Source organism: Rutilus rutilus, assembly GCF_951802725.1.
Source record: "Rutilus rutilus genome assembly, chromosome: 5".
Classification (NCBI taxonomy): Eukaryota; Metazoa; Chordata; class Actinopteri; order Cypriniformes; family Leuciscidae; genus Rutilus; species Rutilus rutilus.
The window spans coordinates 48,754,241-48,772,798 of record NC_140213.1 but is presented as its reverse complement, the minus strand read 5'-3'; the positions used below and the strand labels follow the sequence as shown (position 1 = coordinate 48,772,798).

The following is an 18,558-nucleotide window of genomic DNA, read 5'->3' as shown; positions in this document are numbered from 1 at the left end:
AGATCGTACATTCTGTCAATGCGAGTCGTACGTCATTAAAAATGTGTCTTTTTATAACTGTTCGCGGTACAGATATATCTATAACAAATGAAACAACTCTTGTTGACTAACAGAGTATTAATTTTGTTCATTTGTGTTAAATAAAAAGCGATCTGGCGCTGCACGCTTGCTGTTTATCCAGCACCGGCTTTGGAATGAACGATGTCCACAGAAAAGGTACAGTATGTTGCATGATTTCATGAAAGTATGATGTATTGCGACATCAGAAACAAAGAAAAACTAAATAATGATTATTGTAACGCTTGACGTAAAGCTAGTTTTCTTATGTCTCATTCAAACTACAGAAACGCGACCCGGTTTGGCAAACTTGCATAGTGTGGTTATAGCAGATAAAGGACCGCAAAGCGAATGCAGAAGTTCACCCTGTTACGACTTGATGAACCACTGATACGATTTTGGAAACATTAATTTAAGGTAAAAAATTTTCTTTAGTGTTCCTTTAAGTAAATTTTAAATTGTGGTGCTTCTAATTAAGTGACAAAAACAGTTGCAAATGTTATACAAAATAGGCCTACAAATACCATACTCATCTTTGCACCACTTTATGTTTTTACTGCCAAAGTACAGTATGTATCTAATCAATTTACTATAAATTACAGTGGAATGTTTTCCTCGACACATAAGTTCCCGAATATAATGCATGATGGGATACTCTCTCAAGTGGCCATGTGGGTATTTGGAGTGGACAAGGCAAAACTGGAGGCTGGGGTGTAGGCCTACGTCACGCACACACTGGTGATATCCTGTAAATGTAGGTAGTGTAAGAATGTGGTAACCACACATCCGGTTCGAAGGACTACAATGTAGGGGAGTTTGAACTAAAGTGCTGATCAGGAGATTGATCTCGCCCCAGGGTGTCAGTCAAAACACAAGTCAAAGGATTCATAACATTCTCATCTTTACTTTGTATTTGTGTGTAGTCTAAAATGAACAGATGAATAACATATTGCAATAAATAATTACAATAAATACATATATAATAGTAACATACATGTCGTTCTACACAATTCTCAGGGTTTGAAGGGCACTACCAAAGTTAACCGCTAGGCTAGATAGGAGTACATTTAAGGAGGATTGCGGCTTCTCGAACGCTGAGTCATCATCATCATCATCATATATTCAATTCAATTCATATTTATTGTATAGCGCTTTTCACAATACATAATTGTTTCAAAGCAGCTTTACAGTAAATGCATCTACATTACAATTTAGAGTGATCTATTATTATTAGAGGTGACATTGTCCAAGTTATTTATTTAAGAAATGTACATATACAAATCACACAGTTAGCTAATAACGTATTAATTTAAACAATGCATTAATTTAAGGCAGAAACAATGAGCTCATTGAGGCAGTGAATACATATTAACAATTGATTAAGATGTATAGAAAAAAATAAGCATTGAATGATGTTGATTTTGAGTTTGCTTCATCTGAAGTCTTCATAATACGATTAGGATCCAAACTGGACCTGACATATTCTCTAGTTACCTCAGGATGGGCATCCCAAGATAAAACAGAGAAGCAAGTCAAAAATAATTAGCGTCACTGCTGTTCATAACATTAAGCAAAGATACTCATGTGCATTTGATCTGATATCTGGAGTATACGGTTTTGAGATGCATTATATGAATGCTTGGCTAAAGAGATGCGTCTTTAATCTAGATTTAAACTGGGAGAGTGAGTCTGAGCCCCGAACATCATCAGGAAGGTGTCACAGGGACACATAGGAAAATAGGTAGATCCAAAAGCAGTGGGATGGTAATGATTTATTAAAGCGCAATCCAATTCGCCATCATCCAGGCAAGGTTCAAAATCCATGTTAGCAATCCAAAATACAAAACAAGACTAGAAACAGACTAGAAACAGACTAGAAACAGACTAGAAACAGACTAGAAACAGACTAGAAACAGACTAGAAACAGACTAGAAACAGACTAGAAACAGACTAGAAACAGACTAGAAACAGACTAGAAACAGACCTCAGATGTGTGGTGACAATATATGATGACTCCATGACAAACACTAACCAGACAGGGTATAAATACACAGAAACTAATGATGTAATGAGGAACAGCTGCATGCAATGATGAGTGATGAGAACAGACAAAGGATTGTGGGAAATGCAGTTCCAGAAGTAAAGGTGACAGTGAGGGAAAGAGACCTCTAGTGGACACCCGGGGAAACATAAACCAGACACTGTGACAGAAGGCTATTCCAGAGTTTAGGAGCCAAATGGGAAAACGCTCTCCCTCCTTTAGTGGACTTAGATATACTATCAGAAGCCCAGGGTTTTTGTGATCTTAAAGAGCGTGATGGATTGTAGATAGAAGATTAGTTAAATATCAGGAGCTGAACCATTTAAGCCCTTATAGGTCAGTAGAAAATACTTTATAATTGATACAGAACTTAACAGGTAACCAGTGTAAAGATGACAAAATTGGTGTTGCATGATCATATTTTCTTGACCTGGAATCACCACACTTAAAGGATGTACACCCAGATTTTTTTACTCTATTGCAAATAAACAAACCACAGATATGACACAAAAATATTTTGTTTAATAGCTTAACATTCTGGCTTCATGAAACATACCTCAATCAAATGGTATTGAGGGCTTACTTTGTTTTTATTAATGGAATCACTCAATGTTAAGGAAAAAGCCTTGCCTACGGGGCATTTGAGGTGAGCAGCGCCTCTGTTTCATGACAAACTCCATCCAGAAGAGGGCGCTGTCTAATGGAGTTGATGGAGTGGAGGAGGCTGTTTCTGCATGTTTGTTCTGTAGGATGGCTCTGTAAGCTCTGTTTCAGAAAAGATATCCTCACTGACAGCACTTAAGGACAGTATCTTTGCAGCCCTTCTCTTTTAGTTGAGATTGTAATATTGCTTTAAAAAAGTGTCAGTCCAACCACTTTAACATCATGATAAATGGCTTCCTAAACTCAATAGGTTCCTCCATGAGCTACAAATACTCTAATGTCTGGATACTAGCGTTTGGAGGAGGGTCTCCATGTTCCTTTCAATGGAAACACCAGCACTTTTCCACAGACACCTGACAGGCACAAACATGTTATATTAAAAATATTAAAGAAAGACACGAGATCTGAGCACTGTCCCATTATTAGCTACAGGAAGGATGATATTCCTATTCTTTAATTATCATATAATAAATAATCAGTAATATCACTAAAATAATATTTCACCAGCTATTATGCATGAAAAAAATGAACAGCGTAACTTACCGTTGGTCTGTATAACACAATGATATTTTCTTTGCAGTGTTGAAATTATGTTTTTATTCAAAATAAATGCTTCTGATCTCCATACTATACTGTGTGTTTAAAATTCTCTGGGAAAATGTGCAAGTTCTGCATGTGAATGTTCTTGCTGTGAGAGAGTTCATCAACTTTGACATCTTTCTTCATGATGTGTTCATGTTTTAGTGTTTTTTCTCTTTTTATTCATTCTAAATACAGCTACTGTCCTCTTTCTCATCTTAGATCCCTTATATTTACACATCACTTTCTTACTGGTTATTTCATGTCATTTTACAGCCATCCTGTAACTTAAAAAAATTGAGTAAACCCGTTGCCTTAAAATTATTAAGTAAATAAACTTCAGAAATGTGGTATTGTCAAGTTCACATAACTTATTTTTTCAATTAAGCATTGAGTTTATTTACTTAATAATTTTAAGGCAACAGGTTTACTCATTTTTTTTAAGTAAGTGAACTGAACACTTTTTACAGTAATATATTGTGCCAAAGGAACAAATGTGGCCGTGGAGTCATGCTGGTCACAAAAACAAACACAGAATCAGTCACAGGAACTCATTGTTGGATTACTTCCTGAACTACCCAACCCATTTCCACTAATATACTTGATATGTATACACCAGTTTACAGTGTTGTCGTCCAGAGTAAATGAAGAGTGCATGATCATGATGTTGTTAAAAAACTGGAAATCTTTATTAGAAAATGAGAATATCACTACAAATTTTGGTCTGAAACTAAACTAAAATTTCAATATCACCATATGTTATACAAGCTTGTTGATAAACAAATGAACAATAATAATATGACAATTTAATGGGAGCTTCCCATTGTGACAACATGCCCCATTGTATTTTTATATTTTAGTTTATTTGTACTTAGTGCAAATAGCAGCTGCCAATAAAAACATAATATATAAAAACATAAAATGACATACATGAATTATAATAAAATGATTATATGACTAAATTAATAAATGATGTAAACTGAATAATAATAATAATAATAATAATGATAATATGAATAAATGATAAATCTAATGACAACTACATAAATGATAAATGATTATAAATGATTATGAAATTAAATATAAAACAAAGTGTTAGGGAATTTTCAGTTAAAGACAATGACCAGATATGATTAATGAAGACCAGGAGTTAGAAGTGCAGTCAATATAAGACAAGAGTCAGAATTATAATAAATTGAAGATATTTTTTTTACTGAAGATAGTTTGCAGTTTCATCAGGCAGAAATCAGCTTCAAGACTCACAAGGAGTTCGTAGGCCGTTCCCGTTCGAGAACACACTCCTTCAAAAGAAAACGAAACATCACCAATGTACGCTTGCTTTCTTAAAGTAAAACACAGGTTGATATTGAAAACCCTTCGATCCTTCAGAGAAACGCTGAAATGAAGCAGGCCTTCCTCTTAACATGCTCTCTGTGTGGAAGATGTAGCTAAAACAAATCAACAGCTAATATATTAATTATTTTATGTCTATCATTAAAGAGTAAACATGCATGAAAATATGCATGCGAATAGAACCGTCATAGACGATGAATTACAGCTTTCACATGCACATGTTGACTCGTGTTATCTGTAAGACCTTCTGTAGCCCCGCCCGTTTTCAGCAGTGCGCTCTGGTCTGTATTTCCACAGCGATCTTAAAGGGGTCATATAATGCCATTTTTGTACAAGCTAATATGATTCTTTAGGGTCTAAATTAAAAGTTTGTAATATACTTTAAAAATTCTCATTGGTATTGTAAGAAAACACTAATTTTACCTGGTCAAAAACAGCTCTGTTTTCAGCACGCCGTTTCAGTGCATGTGTCTTTAAATGATAATGAGCTTTGCTCACCCCGCCCCTCTGTTCTGTGCGGACACCGTTTGTAATAATAACACAATAACCATAACGCGTCGTTCATTATAAACGTGGGATTATGAATTATATTGAGAACGTTGTACATAGAAAACATGCCGTAATGTGAAGCGTGCAAGCGATTTGCAAAGATTAATATAAATATTAATATAAAGGTTAATAAAACGTTACACTCACTTCAGTTCTTCTGGAGGTTCAGCAGGAACACGAATAGTTGCCGATCCTTTTTTTAGGAGCAGCTTCTTAGCAAGTCCAGCTTTATATTGACCTCGTTTGTAAAGCAGTCTGGTGAGTGAAATGATTTGCGCAAACATGACAGCATTGACGTTGATCGTGGGGAATATTTGTCACACCAGAATGTGAAGTTCTTAATTTATACCAGCATTTAGTTTCTCCACTGATAGGAAAAGGACAGCAACCACTTCTTGGATTTATACAGTTTATTTATATATAACAATTTACTCACAATAATAAAATATGCAACAGAAAAAAATAAAGAAAAGCAACTCACTGGTCAGTTAATGCTACAGCACAATTCACCACAATTCATCAGGTATTATTCATACCCCAAATCCTATCCTACATCAGTATATAAAATCAACAAAGCATAAAAATACAATGTATTAAAAGGGAAGTTCGACAGTCTTTAGTTAAGTCTCAAACCGCATTCAAGGTCCATTGGCCTTATATGGAAATCCGACAGATAAGCGGACCGCGGAAGGGAGTGCTGATTCAGATGAGGCGGTCTAGTTAGTTCGTCCTTTTACGCAGCCCCGTGATCCAGTATAAACAGCGGCAGCCCTGAGGAGGAGTAAAAGTAGTCTCACGCAAAATACTAGTACAGCTCTCTTCCACACACATAAGTTGATAGGCAGGACAACTTTCCTTTACTTAGCTCAAATCAGGCGTTGAATCCACCGCATGAACCTCTGCGTCCCTCTTCTGATCCGCTGTAGAGGAATACACAAAACCCTCAGATCGTAACACACACAGACATGGATCACACGCACCCAAAACCCCAGTAAGCTGAGCACCTTCCTTCACTTATCTCTAGTTATGCGTTGTAACCAGATCCGTGCCCACTGTTCGTCTGGCTGTGACTTTCTGAAATCAAATCGCAGTGATCGGTGTTCCTGCCCGTAAGTTCAGCTCGCGGTGTGCGTGCGTTCCTCTGCACCCCTTCACTCTGCCCACGCTCCCTTTGTTTCTCACTTGCCTCCTCTTATACAAACTGCCGCACCTGTCCTTAATTAATCCATTAGTCCAAGCAGCGCTGCCAAATGCCGCCAATGTCAAAGGAAAAGGGTTGGGTCTGTCAATCATAACTGTTCGGGAGTATTTCGACCCACACATAAGCAACCAGTGACACAGCAATAAGTAATCAAAATACACACAAACCAAATAAATTATGTGAGTGAAATAAATTACACACAAAGGGTTCAATACTATAGACCGACAGATGTTCCACATTTGACATATTCCCTTCGAAAACAAAACTCAGCCACTGCGTCTTCAGCGGTTCGGATTTAGGAACATCATCAAAATGATGCTGTGTTCCTTATTACTCCCAAGAACAGAACACCACAATCGCTTAGACGCCATTCTGCTCATAGACAGTGCTCCAGCGTATCCACAATGACGCGCGGACTATGATTGACAGATCGCTCACGAGCGAGGGCGGGTCTGTGTTGAAACGCTGCTGTCAATCAACAATCGTGGGAGGGGCGTCGATTTTGTGACCTCACACAGTCGAACGGCTTGATTTGAGAGAGGGGAAAACATATAAGAAGATAAAAAAAAAAAACACTGGATGGATTTTTATCATTTTATGATGGTTGTGTACAGGCACTGCCAACACACATTTCAGAACAATCAACTTGTAAAAGTGCATGTACCATTATATGACCCCTTTAAGAATTTATGAATGAACTGCCCATTTTAAAATCTTCCCGGTCTGACATATGTTAAGACATCTGTTTTAAACATCACAATGCTCGTGATAACTTTCGTTAACTCTACAATAAGTAAATCCACTTCACCAGCTAATTTCTCTTCCACAGCGATGCCATAGAGATATACTGAACTACCGCTAAAACGGAAGTTCAAAGACAATATTCTAAAGATGGCGGCGCACCTGTGTCTCTGGCGCATACGGTCTACAGGACTGAACTCTTTGTTTTAGTATTAGTGTTCTTGAATGAGCGTTTGGTTTAACTTCATCTTTGTTAATGCATATTTACTGTAGCTCTGGCAAATGTGGCCGGTTACTCGCACGTTAAAAGACACTTGAAGACTTTTAAAAGGGAAGCAACAAACAGAAATCTACACTTACTACAAGCTACACTTAACTCACATTTGTCTGATTGACTATTTTATGACTATTATGACAATTTATCATTGGTTTAAATGAATAAACCATCCCACCCCCCTCTAGATGTTACTAGAGATGCACGGATCAATCTATCACTATTTTCTCTTAGTGTAAATAAAATCTGTCGCCTTTTTAAACTTAGTGCAAAGCCGCTGCCAGATTATATTACAGTGCTGATGTATTTGATCTTCAAATTATCTGATGATAAATAAAATGAAGCCCTTTATGTTGCTTCCGTTAACTCTCAGTTGAACTCAGTTGAACTTGCATAAATGTAACCAAATTGTGGAGAATTTAGTTAAAGCTGTCAAATTATTATTTCAAGTATAGGTTCCTTTGTGTTTTATGACCTCTAGGAGGAAGAGGAGAGCGGGCACAACCTGACACTTTGTGACTTTCTCAGTTTGTGTTTATTCACTTGGGGTTCAGAGTATTTATTTTTTTCTCACATTAATTTCACACGTCTAATACAATTATGTGGTTTTGTTTCATTAATATGGTGTATACTTTTTTTCTTGATTTATCCTGAAAGAAGGGAATATAGTGAAATGTGACAAAATGCCCCATAGGTGGGGTTCATTGTAACATGACCATATTACAGATTAAAATGTTTTCTGATTTAATAAAAAAAAAAAAAAAAAAAAAAAAATATATATATATATATATATATATATATATATATATATATATATTGTTTACAGTCTATGATATATATACAAGACAAACTAAAATATTTTCTCAATAAAATACATCAACTTTTTTCAGATAAAATAGGCCTAATGGCATTTTTATTAATTCAAAATAATGTCATTTTTGAGTTTGACAACAAACACTGCGAAACACAGCTATACAGCATAGTTCAAAACATATAATAATAATTAATAATTTCTGACTCTTAGTCTTTATTCATCTTTTCTAATGGTTTCTCAATAGAATTCATAAAAGTGTAGAATAGAATATCATAGTTCTAATAGGGGCTCATTGTAAAGCAGTGTGACAACATGCCCCGCTTTAACAACTGGGATTTAAACCCTGCGAGTGTCTTCTGCTGGTTAGATCAGCATTAAACAACTATCTCAACTGTGAAATAACAGATATAAGATTAAAATAATATCAGCTCGTCTCATTTTAAATAAACGCTAAATAAATGTTATCTGATATCTTCCAAAGATTTTTATTTTTATTTTTTTACTTAGGTGCATTTTTTCTTTCTTTCTCTAGGCTATAGTATATGGCAACTAGTAAATACACTAAGTTGAGTCATGCTAGCGTGCGTGGAAGGTTTTAAATATAGGATTATGTTTTCCCTGAAGAGATAGCATAACGTGGATGTGTGCTTTGTGTATGTATATGCGAGTGATTTCATATGTGTATGTGCATGAACTTTTCAGTGCAAACAGAAGGCATTTCAGTGTAACCGGAAGGCATTTCAGTGTAAAAGGAAGGCATTTCAGTGTAACCGGAAGGCATTTCAGTGTAAAAGTCATTTGTGTCATTTTGATAGTTTGTTTTCCAATTTGAAATGAAATAAGCATAAACGAGAAAACGGCCCCTTTATACATTTTTTTTCGAAAAAAAACAAAAAAAAACCGAGAAGTCGGCTTGATTTTTAGTTCACAGGCAAAATACAAATAAATTACTTCAAAATTCGTTTTCCACATGTGGGCGGCCTGACACGCCCCCTTCCGCCGATTGGTCTAGCAAGTCTGAGCATGTGACGTCATCAGTTGTCGCTCGGGTCTGTTCTACAAAATAATAGTCCTCTACTATGGCTACAGATTCTTAAACTGTACAGGGCAGGTCCTATTGGGCTTTCTTCTGTGCAACTTTACGCGTTTCACAGAAATCTTTACATCAGAAATATTAATTATTAGTCTGTCACCAGCCTGTTTTATTTAGCTGTGCGAAGTTAAATCTGTGTGGTGAAGCTGCGCTTGACAGCGCCGAGCGGGAGAGGCTCACTGACCAATGTTCAGTCAGCTGTCAGAACTTTTCTTTTAGACGCTCCGTTTTGCCACGGGATGGTGATTGCAAATACTGTAATGCCAATCGGCTGAGGGTGGGTACCGATGATGGTGAAATACATTTTTAATAAAACTGTAATCATATTCGCGACCCGCGAGAATGAGACAGATGATTGACAGGACGATAGCGAAGGCAATTAAAGGTGCAAGATAACTTCTTCTGTTAACAAAAAAATAAATATAAAAGTGTTTAATATAAGTGACTTTGTCTTTGTTTTATTGTTTTTGTTGTTTTTAATCAAATAATTGTGAACCACAAACTGAGCCTTCGTTTTAAAGCGCAATTTCCAAATATATTTTATTTATTTGTTATAATATGGGTATTTTATAATACTGAAAAAAAAAAAAAAAAAACACACTTAATATGTATAGGCTAAACACCACAGTTTTTTGGTTTTGTTTGTGTGAACTTTTATCCCCAACCATATTTCTTCATGGGCTCCACGCCAGGGGTCACGCTCAGCACCCCTACTTCCCATGGTACTAACTGTAATTACCAGTATGCTGACCCAGTTTATATGTAAAATCTTTGGTATATGTAATCTATATGTAGGCTAATATCTAAAAACACTTTACAGTGTGATGGAAATAAACTTTTCTTAAAGCGTGTTGTATATCACCACAGATTTATTGTTACCCTTCTGTGTTGTATACTGTAATAGACAATTGTCCTGCAAAATGATGAGGTTTTTTGTAAGAAAAACATTGCGAGCAAATGTCGAATTCTTCAAACAACGTAAGAGGCTTTAGGCTTTTTTTTTTTTTTTTTTTTTACGAAAAAAAAACGAATAAAGGGGCCGTTTTCTACGGTGACGCATTGCTGCCACATACATATTATTTTTTCCTATCAATTATGTCGTAATAACGAGATCTTATGTCGTTTTAACGACATCTTTTCTCGTAATAACGAGATCTTATGTCGTTTTAACGACATCTTTTCTCGTCATAACGAGATCTTATGTCGTTAAAACGACATCTTTTTCTCGTAATAACGAGATCTTATGTCGTTAAAACGACATCTTTTTCTCGTAATAACGAGATCTTATGTCGTTAAAACGACATCTTTTTCTCGTAATAACGAGATCTTATGTCGTCAAAACGACATCTTTTTCTCGTAATAACGAGATGTTATGTCGTTAAAACGACATCTTGTTTTGCCCTTATAAGGATGTGTAGTCATGTACAAAATATGCCTTTATCTACATAAAATTGACAGCCTATTGCGCCTTTATCACACGTTCAAAAAGCTTAAGCAAATATAGCAGCCCCCAATCATGCAAAATTAATCAATGAGGCCCTTTTTGGAAAATATATTAAATACACTGTAAAAAATTATCGTAATTTTAACGGTAAAAGACTGTAAAAATGCTACAGTGAAAAACTGTTAATTGGTTAACAGAAAGTTTCCGTACTATATACGGTAAATAACTGTGATAGATCTAACGGTACATTTAATGTAATTTTACTGTAACATACCGTTAAATTTACAGTTTTTGAAAGTGAAAAAACAACTCATTGTATCATTTACAGTGAAAAACCGTAAATTGACATTCCCACAATTCCCTGTGACACTTCACATTTGATGTATTTTTGTTGAAATAACTATGTTTGTTTCTTCATAGTTTTCTTCGTTTTTTCTAATCAGTTATGTACATTAGGGGTTTATGTTACATTTAATGTTGTTAAATTAATGTTTATTGCATTTTTAAAATTTCATGTGTTACCATGATGGTGTTTAATGTTTGTGTGAATGACACTGTGCAGCTTCTATATATATTAGTATTAACTCTCTTGTGGAAGAACTGCTTATGTTGAGCTTTGATTGATCATGTGACTCTCATCACTGCTGTGATTGGTGGTTATCAGTGTAAAAAACAGATATTAATACTTCAATAGGATGGTAAATTAACATTATATCATATTACTGAAATCCAATGTTAAATATACAGTTTTTTTCCGTAAAAACAACGGGAAGAAAGACCATTTTTTTTACAGTATTTGTCCGTTTTTTAACAGGAATTTTCTGGCGCCCCAGCTGCCAGAAAATTACCGTTTTTTTACGGGTTTTTTTTTTACAGTGTAGGCCTATACGTTTTTTTTATATATAGGCTAATATATTATATATAAGATTTATATTTGTTAATAGGCTATATCTTCATTCATTACCTAGAGATATAATTAACCAAAAAGTAGTCAAAACACAAAACAGAAAATTTTACAACATTGTGTTCTTATTTTGTTTAATTAACGAAATGTCGTCTTTATAACAGAAGATACAATACAATACATACAAAAATCTTCAAGATACAGCCTACAATCTTCACATGTATAACGGATGTCACCTTATAAACAGTCCTTTGTGTGGTGGAATAAGCAATGCTATATAGAAATATATGGTTAGTATCTTAATTAAAATTTTCTTTTATTATTTTATTAGTTCATTAATTATGATAGCTCAACTAATTAAATGTGAAGAGCTGGATACTAATTACTAATGAAATAATGTCAAATATTAACTGTAGGCTATTGATTAGAGTTGCCATAGACTAAAGGATTTTTCTAGACTAGTAGTCATTCATTTATACGGTGACGCATTGCTGCCACATACATATTATTTTTTCCTCCCAATTATGTCGTAATAACGAGATCTTATGTCGTATTAACGAGATCTTATGTCGTAATAACGAGATCTTATGTCGTTTTAACAACATCTTTTCTCGTAATAACGAGATCTTATGTCGTTAAAACGACATCTTTTTCTCGTAATAACGAGATCTTATGTCGTAATAACGAGATCTTATGTCGTTAAAACGACATCTTTTTCTCGTAATAACGAGATCTTATGTCGTTAAAACGACATCTTTTTCTCGTAATAACGAGATGTTATGTCGTTAAAACAACATCTTTTTTTGCCCTTATAAGGACATGTGTAGTCATGTACAAAATATGCCTTTATCCACATAAAATTGACAGCCTATTGCGCCTTTATCACACGTTCAAAAAGCTTAAGCAAATATAGAAGCCCCCAATCATGCAAAATTAATCAATGAGGCCCTTTTTTGAAAATATATTTTATATAGGCTAGGATGTTTTATATTTTATATATAAGTTTTTTTTAATATGATATATTATATAGGCCTAATAAGATTTATTTTTGTTAATATGCTATATCTTCATTACCTAGAGATATAATTAAACAAAAAGTAGTCAAAACACATCTAACAGAACATAGCCTAAGTTGTTTATTTTTTACAACATTGTGTTCTTATTTTGTTTAATTAACGAAATGTCAATCTTCGTCTTTATAACAGAAGATACAATACAATACAAAAATCTTCAAGATAACGGATTGTCACCTTATAAACAGTAATTTTTTAATGGAATAATACACCCTTATAATAAAGAAAAAGCTTCAGTGATAAAGAATATGAACGCAATGCATTTAATTATACGTTAAGCGTTTTCCTTCCATAGAAACCCTTTATTATAAAGAAAATAGGTGGCTCTTAACGTGTCTTTCTATGGGAGGATGGCATTGCGGTGCACAGCAAATATTCAATGCATTCAATGCAAATATTCAATGGTATTCAATGCAAAACAAAAATGAAAAATACAAGTAGCCAATAAAATAAACAAATTATTGTGGCATTAATTAGCCCATAAACAATATTTATTTTAAAGCCTAAACGAATTTGTTTAAAGAAAAACACCAGCGTTGGGCGTTTATCTGTATAGGCTAAGTGTTTCAGCCGCCCTTTTCAAACTGCCGCAATAAAATGCAACAGAATTTGATTAGTTAAACATGAAGAGGATTATCCGTCTGGCATGGCCGCTCGCTCTAACGTTAACCTAGATAAATGTTTGCTATTATGAAGCGCATATCCGAGTGTTTGTGCAGAGTATGGAGCGCGCACTATGACATGGATGGAGGCGCCGGTGCCATTACTCGCATTTTCCTATCAACAGTGGAAACAACTTAAAATACTCCATCATTTCTGGTCATACAGAAAATAATAATACATCAGTCGCAACTACTTTTATTTGTGTAAACAACAAGAAAACGGTGTGCTTTTGTAAAATAAAATAAAACAAACAGGGCGCGCTTTCATGATCTCTGAATTGGAGCGCGCCTCAAAAATGAACTGAAAAACAGTGTATAGACAAGCCTCACAGACATGAGAAATATAACTATAAAGTTTTTTTTTTTTTTTTTAATGTCCACCAACGAAAAACAAATCCAATCGAAAGCAAATACTCATACTTATATTCAATGCTGGGTGCATGTAGGCTATAGCCTATATTCCGCGCTCAAGCGCAAGCATTAAACTTGCCGCAAAGCGCCGGCAAAAGTAGGCTAATGATATAATAAATGTATCTGAAAAAAATAACGAAGCATTTTAATTGTTTATTAATGAACTAGTCTTTTCAGTGTAGGCTGCCTGCACTGTATCTCCATACATCTCCGCTGTAATGTAGCCTATATGCGCCTTTCATACAGACAGGATTACATTATCAGATGGTACCTTATTTGCTTTCGATTGGATTTGTTTTTCGTTGGTGGACATTTTTTTTTTTTTAAACGTTATAGTTATATTTCTCATGTCTGTGAGGCTTGTCTATACACTGTTTTTCAGTTCATTTTTGAGGCGCGCTCCAATTCAGAGATCATGAAAGCGCGCCATGTTTGTTTTATTTTATTTTACAAAAGCACACCGTTTTCTTGTTGTTGTGAGTTTACACAAATAAAAGTAGTTGCGACTGATGTATTATTATTTTCTGTATGACCAGAAATGATGGAGTATTTTAAGTTGTTTCCACTGTTGATAGGAAAATGCGAGTGATGGCACCGGCGCCTCCATCCATGTCATAGTGCGCGCTCCACACTCCGCTCAAACACTCGGATATGCACTTCATAATAGCAAACATTTATCTAGGTTAACGTTAGAGCGAGCGGCCATGCCAGACGGATAATCCTCTTCATGTTTAACTAATCAAATTCTGTTGCATTTTATTGCGGCAGTTTGAAAAGGGCGGCTGAAACTAGCCTATACAGATAAACGCCCAACGCTGGTGTTTTTCTTTAAACAAATTCGTTTAGGCTTTAAAATAAATATTGTTTATGGGCTAATTAATGCCACAATAATTTGTTTATTTTATTGGCTACTTGTATTTTTCATTTTTGTTTTGCATTGAATACCATTGAATATTTGCATGATATTTGCTATATCTTCTGTTATAAAGACGAAGATTAACATTTCGTTAATTAAACAAAATAAGAACACAATGTTGTAAAAAATAAACAACTTAGGCTATGTTCTGTTAGATGTGTTTTGACAACTTTTTGTTTAATTATATCTCTAGGTAATGAAGATATAGCATATTAACAAAAGTAAATCTTATTAGGCCTATATAATATATCATATAAAAAAAACTTAGATATAAAATATAAAATATAAAAAAGCCTAGCCTATATAAAATATATTTTCAAAAAAGGGCCTCATTGATTAATTTTGCATGATTGGGGGCTGCTATATTTGCTTAAGCTTTTTGAACGTGTGAAAAAGGCGCGATAGGCTGTCAATTTTATGTGGATAAAGGCATATTTTGTACATGACTGCACATGTCCTTATAAGGGCAAAACAGATGTTGTTTTAACGACATAACATCTCGTTATTACGAGAAAAAGATGTCGTTTTAACGACATAAGATCTCGTTATTACGAGAAAAGAAGTCGTTAAAACGACATAAGATCTCGTTATTATGAGAAAAGAAGTTAAAACAACATAAGATCTCGTTATTACGACATTATTGAGGGGAAAAAATAATATGTATGTGGCAGCAATGCGTCACCGTAGTTTTCTCGTTTATGCTTATTTCATTTCAAATTGGAAAACAAACTATCAAAATGACACAAATGACTTTTACACTGAAATGCCTTCCTTTTACACTGAAATGCCTTCCGTTTGCACTGAAAAGTTCATGCACATACACATATGAAATCACTCGCATATACATATATACACAAAGCACACATCCACGTTATGTATGCGCGAGTGTTTTATGGATGTGTATGCGCGCATCGAGTTTATATGTATATGCGAGTGTTTATAGGTGTGTATATGCATGGAAGTTTATATGTATGTGCGTGTTTATTGGTGTATATGCATGAAAGTTTATATGTATGTGCGAGTGTTTATAGGTGTAGCCTATATGCATGGAAGTTTATATGTATATGCGAGTGTTTATAGGTTTATATGCATGGAAGTTTATATGTATATGCGAGTGTTTATAGGTTTATATGCATGGAAGTTTATATGTATATGCGAGTATTTATAGGTGTATGCGTGCGTCAAGTTTATATGTATATGCAAGTTATTCACAAGTGTATACGCATTCATGACTAACATAATATGTATTGGTATGGATTTCATATTAGTGTGCATTTGTATTTCATATATGTATTTTGAACATCCAATAGTATACATGTATATGCGAGTAATTTATAGGTGTATATGCACGTGTGTTATGTATGTATTGATAAGCGAAGTTTGATTTAAATCCTACGTGGCGCCTCATAGTTTAGTCACGTGACTCTAACAGAATCTCAGTTCTCAGTGAACAAACCTCAAAACACAAAGCTCAAAGTGTCAATCAATCAGATTTTGTGTATGTAGTCAAATACAAAGATGTGTTTAGACAGGACAACAGAGAAGACAGAGGAATAACAGAGAGAGGAAGGGTGGGATCAGGAAAAACTAAAAAGAGGAAATGGGCAAAATGAATCACATTTGTGTTCATGCGTCTCTATAGCACGCATTGTGTTTATCTTGCAATTTATACGCGAGAATGAGGTTTTACGTGCATATGATACGCCCTTTATTGCGTGTAATACACACGCACCCCACACCACTACTAAACCTACCCATTACCTACTCATGCGTATCCTATGCACGTAAAAACTAATGTTCGCGTAAAACTTGCACGATAAACACAATGTGTGCTATAGAGACGCATTTAGTGTGACTGGGTTGGGTTTTTTTTATGCAAACTGCCTGTTTGTCTTCCAATAGGCTATACATTACTTTCATTAGGTCACATACGCTTTTGTTAAAGTTTATTCAATTCTAGCTTTTTATTCTGACATTTAACCATCAATAAAAGTTCATTAAAATGTCAGGTTGAAATAAATGATGAGCAAAGGATCAAAACGCAGCAGTTTAGGTTTTATTTTAAAAATGATCTCAATAACAGAAAAAAAGAAGAGAATAATATATATATATATATATATATATATATATATATATATATATATATATATATATATATATATAAGATTTTTTTTTGTAGGCAAGAATTTAAGGTTTATATAGAAAGTGATATATAGAAACTATATAGAAATACAGGCTTTATCCAGAAATTGATTTTCAATAAACACACCCATGCAGATACATATAAACTAGTGTGACAGATTTAATCTCAGTTGTCTGGCTTAAGTGTGACAGAGAAGAGAAACACAAGAATTTCATATTTGGTCTGCTTTAAATCTGGTCAAAAGATGCAGATCTTAAGATCTTCGATGTCTCCCGTCAGATGAAAACATGATCTCTGTGTGGAAGAGATAAAATAAAAAACATCTGTATATTCATGATCACGCATGTCTATTACAGAGTAAACATGAATCAGTTCTCAGGAAAACAGAACCGCTGTTGTCAGATGAAGAATTACTCATATGTGCAGATGAACAGAAACCTGTATAAAAAATCAGTATAACATATTTCCTACATTTTGTTGATCCATGATTAAAGTTATGCACAGTGTGAAATTACTTTTAAAGAATGTTTTAAGATGGAAGCTACAAGCAGAGAAACCAAACAAACCACCAAACTCACATTTTGTCTGATATCACCATTTTTTAAGTAATTTTTTTTAATTATGATGTTTTGAAGCATTTGTATATTTTTCGCTGCATTGATAGAATGATTGTATTAAATGCTTTACCTTATATCTTCAGTAGCCCGTGTTTATTCCTGGTTTACTTCGAGTCGTTGTATTCCTGCTCCCAGATCTTCAATGTCTTTGGCAGAGTCATTGATCTCCTTCAAATGGTTTGGAAACTCGACACAGATTGTGTTGAGTTCATCCCCTCCACGCGAGATTTTAAATTGTGTGTAAATGCGGTGTAAGTTGTCTGTGAGTCCACTGAGTTGTGATGTTCCTATATCTGTTGAGCAATCTCATCCACCCGATGGGATCCGCAGTGGTTCTGAAGAGCAGAGCACATAGCTTTTCTTCATTAGGATAAACTGGACTACAGTTTGAAGAGAACATCAGGATTTGTGTCCAGCTCAGCTTCTCTAATTCGTTTCCGACACTCAAGCCTGAAACTTTGGATTGTGAAGCTCTTGTTTTAAACCTCTTATCAAAAATTTTTTTTAGGCCTAATAAATAAGATTTATGTAATTTAATTGCATATACATTTTCCATCCATTTGGATTAGATATTTTTAATGTAAACATATGAATACACTTAATGTGATACATATTTGTAAGTCCTATATAAATGAAACAAGTAAAAATTAGATTTATGTAAAATTTTCAATAAATCCAATTTATTTTAAATGAATAAAAAATGGGTTTATGTATTATTATGTAATAAACCTAATTTACTTAAAATGCATCGCATTTACGTAATTTGCATTAATAAACCCAATATATTTTAAAATTATATTTAAAAAATTTATATTAACTTACTCATCACCATTTCCCCTCCCCAATCACATGATACAACATAAACACTTCATTTCACATTTTTATTTTTAAATAAGCTCAAAAGGCAGCAAAAATACGAGCTAGCAATACAGCCCGTGCTCACATACACTGTGTTGTGTGCAACCTCAACAAAAAATATACTTTCAAAGTTTTTTTTGTTTGTTGCCACAAACAACCTCATTG

The 18,558-nt window shown here is 34.3% G+C and overlaps 1 protein-coding gene across 3 annotated transcripts in view; it reads right to left on the bottom strand.

Moving 5' to 3' along the window:
* The window catches only part of LOC311290897 (uncharacterized protein), an 88,128-nt gene that overhangs the window by 13,582 nt on the left and 55,988 nt on the right, over positions 1 to 18,558 (bottom strand). Inside the window, exon 2 of one of the 3 annotated variants that reach the window (XR_014627470.1) lies at positions 4,008 to 4,641. The exons of the other annotated variants lie outside the window; for them this stretch is intronic. The gene's annotated coding sequence lies outside the window, so the exon portion shown is untranslated. Of the gene's footprint in view, positions 1 to 4,007; positions 4,642 to 18,558 lie in introns of those variants that run through there. 3 annotated transcript variants of the gene reach the window in all.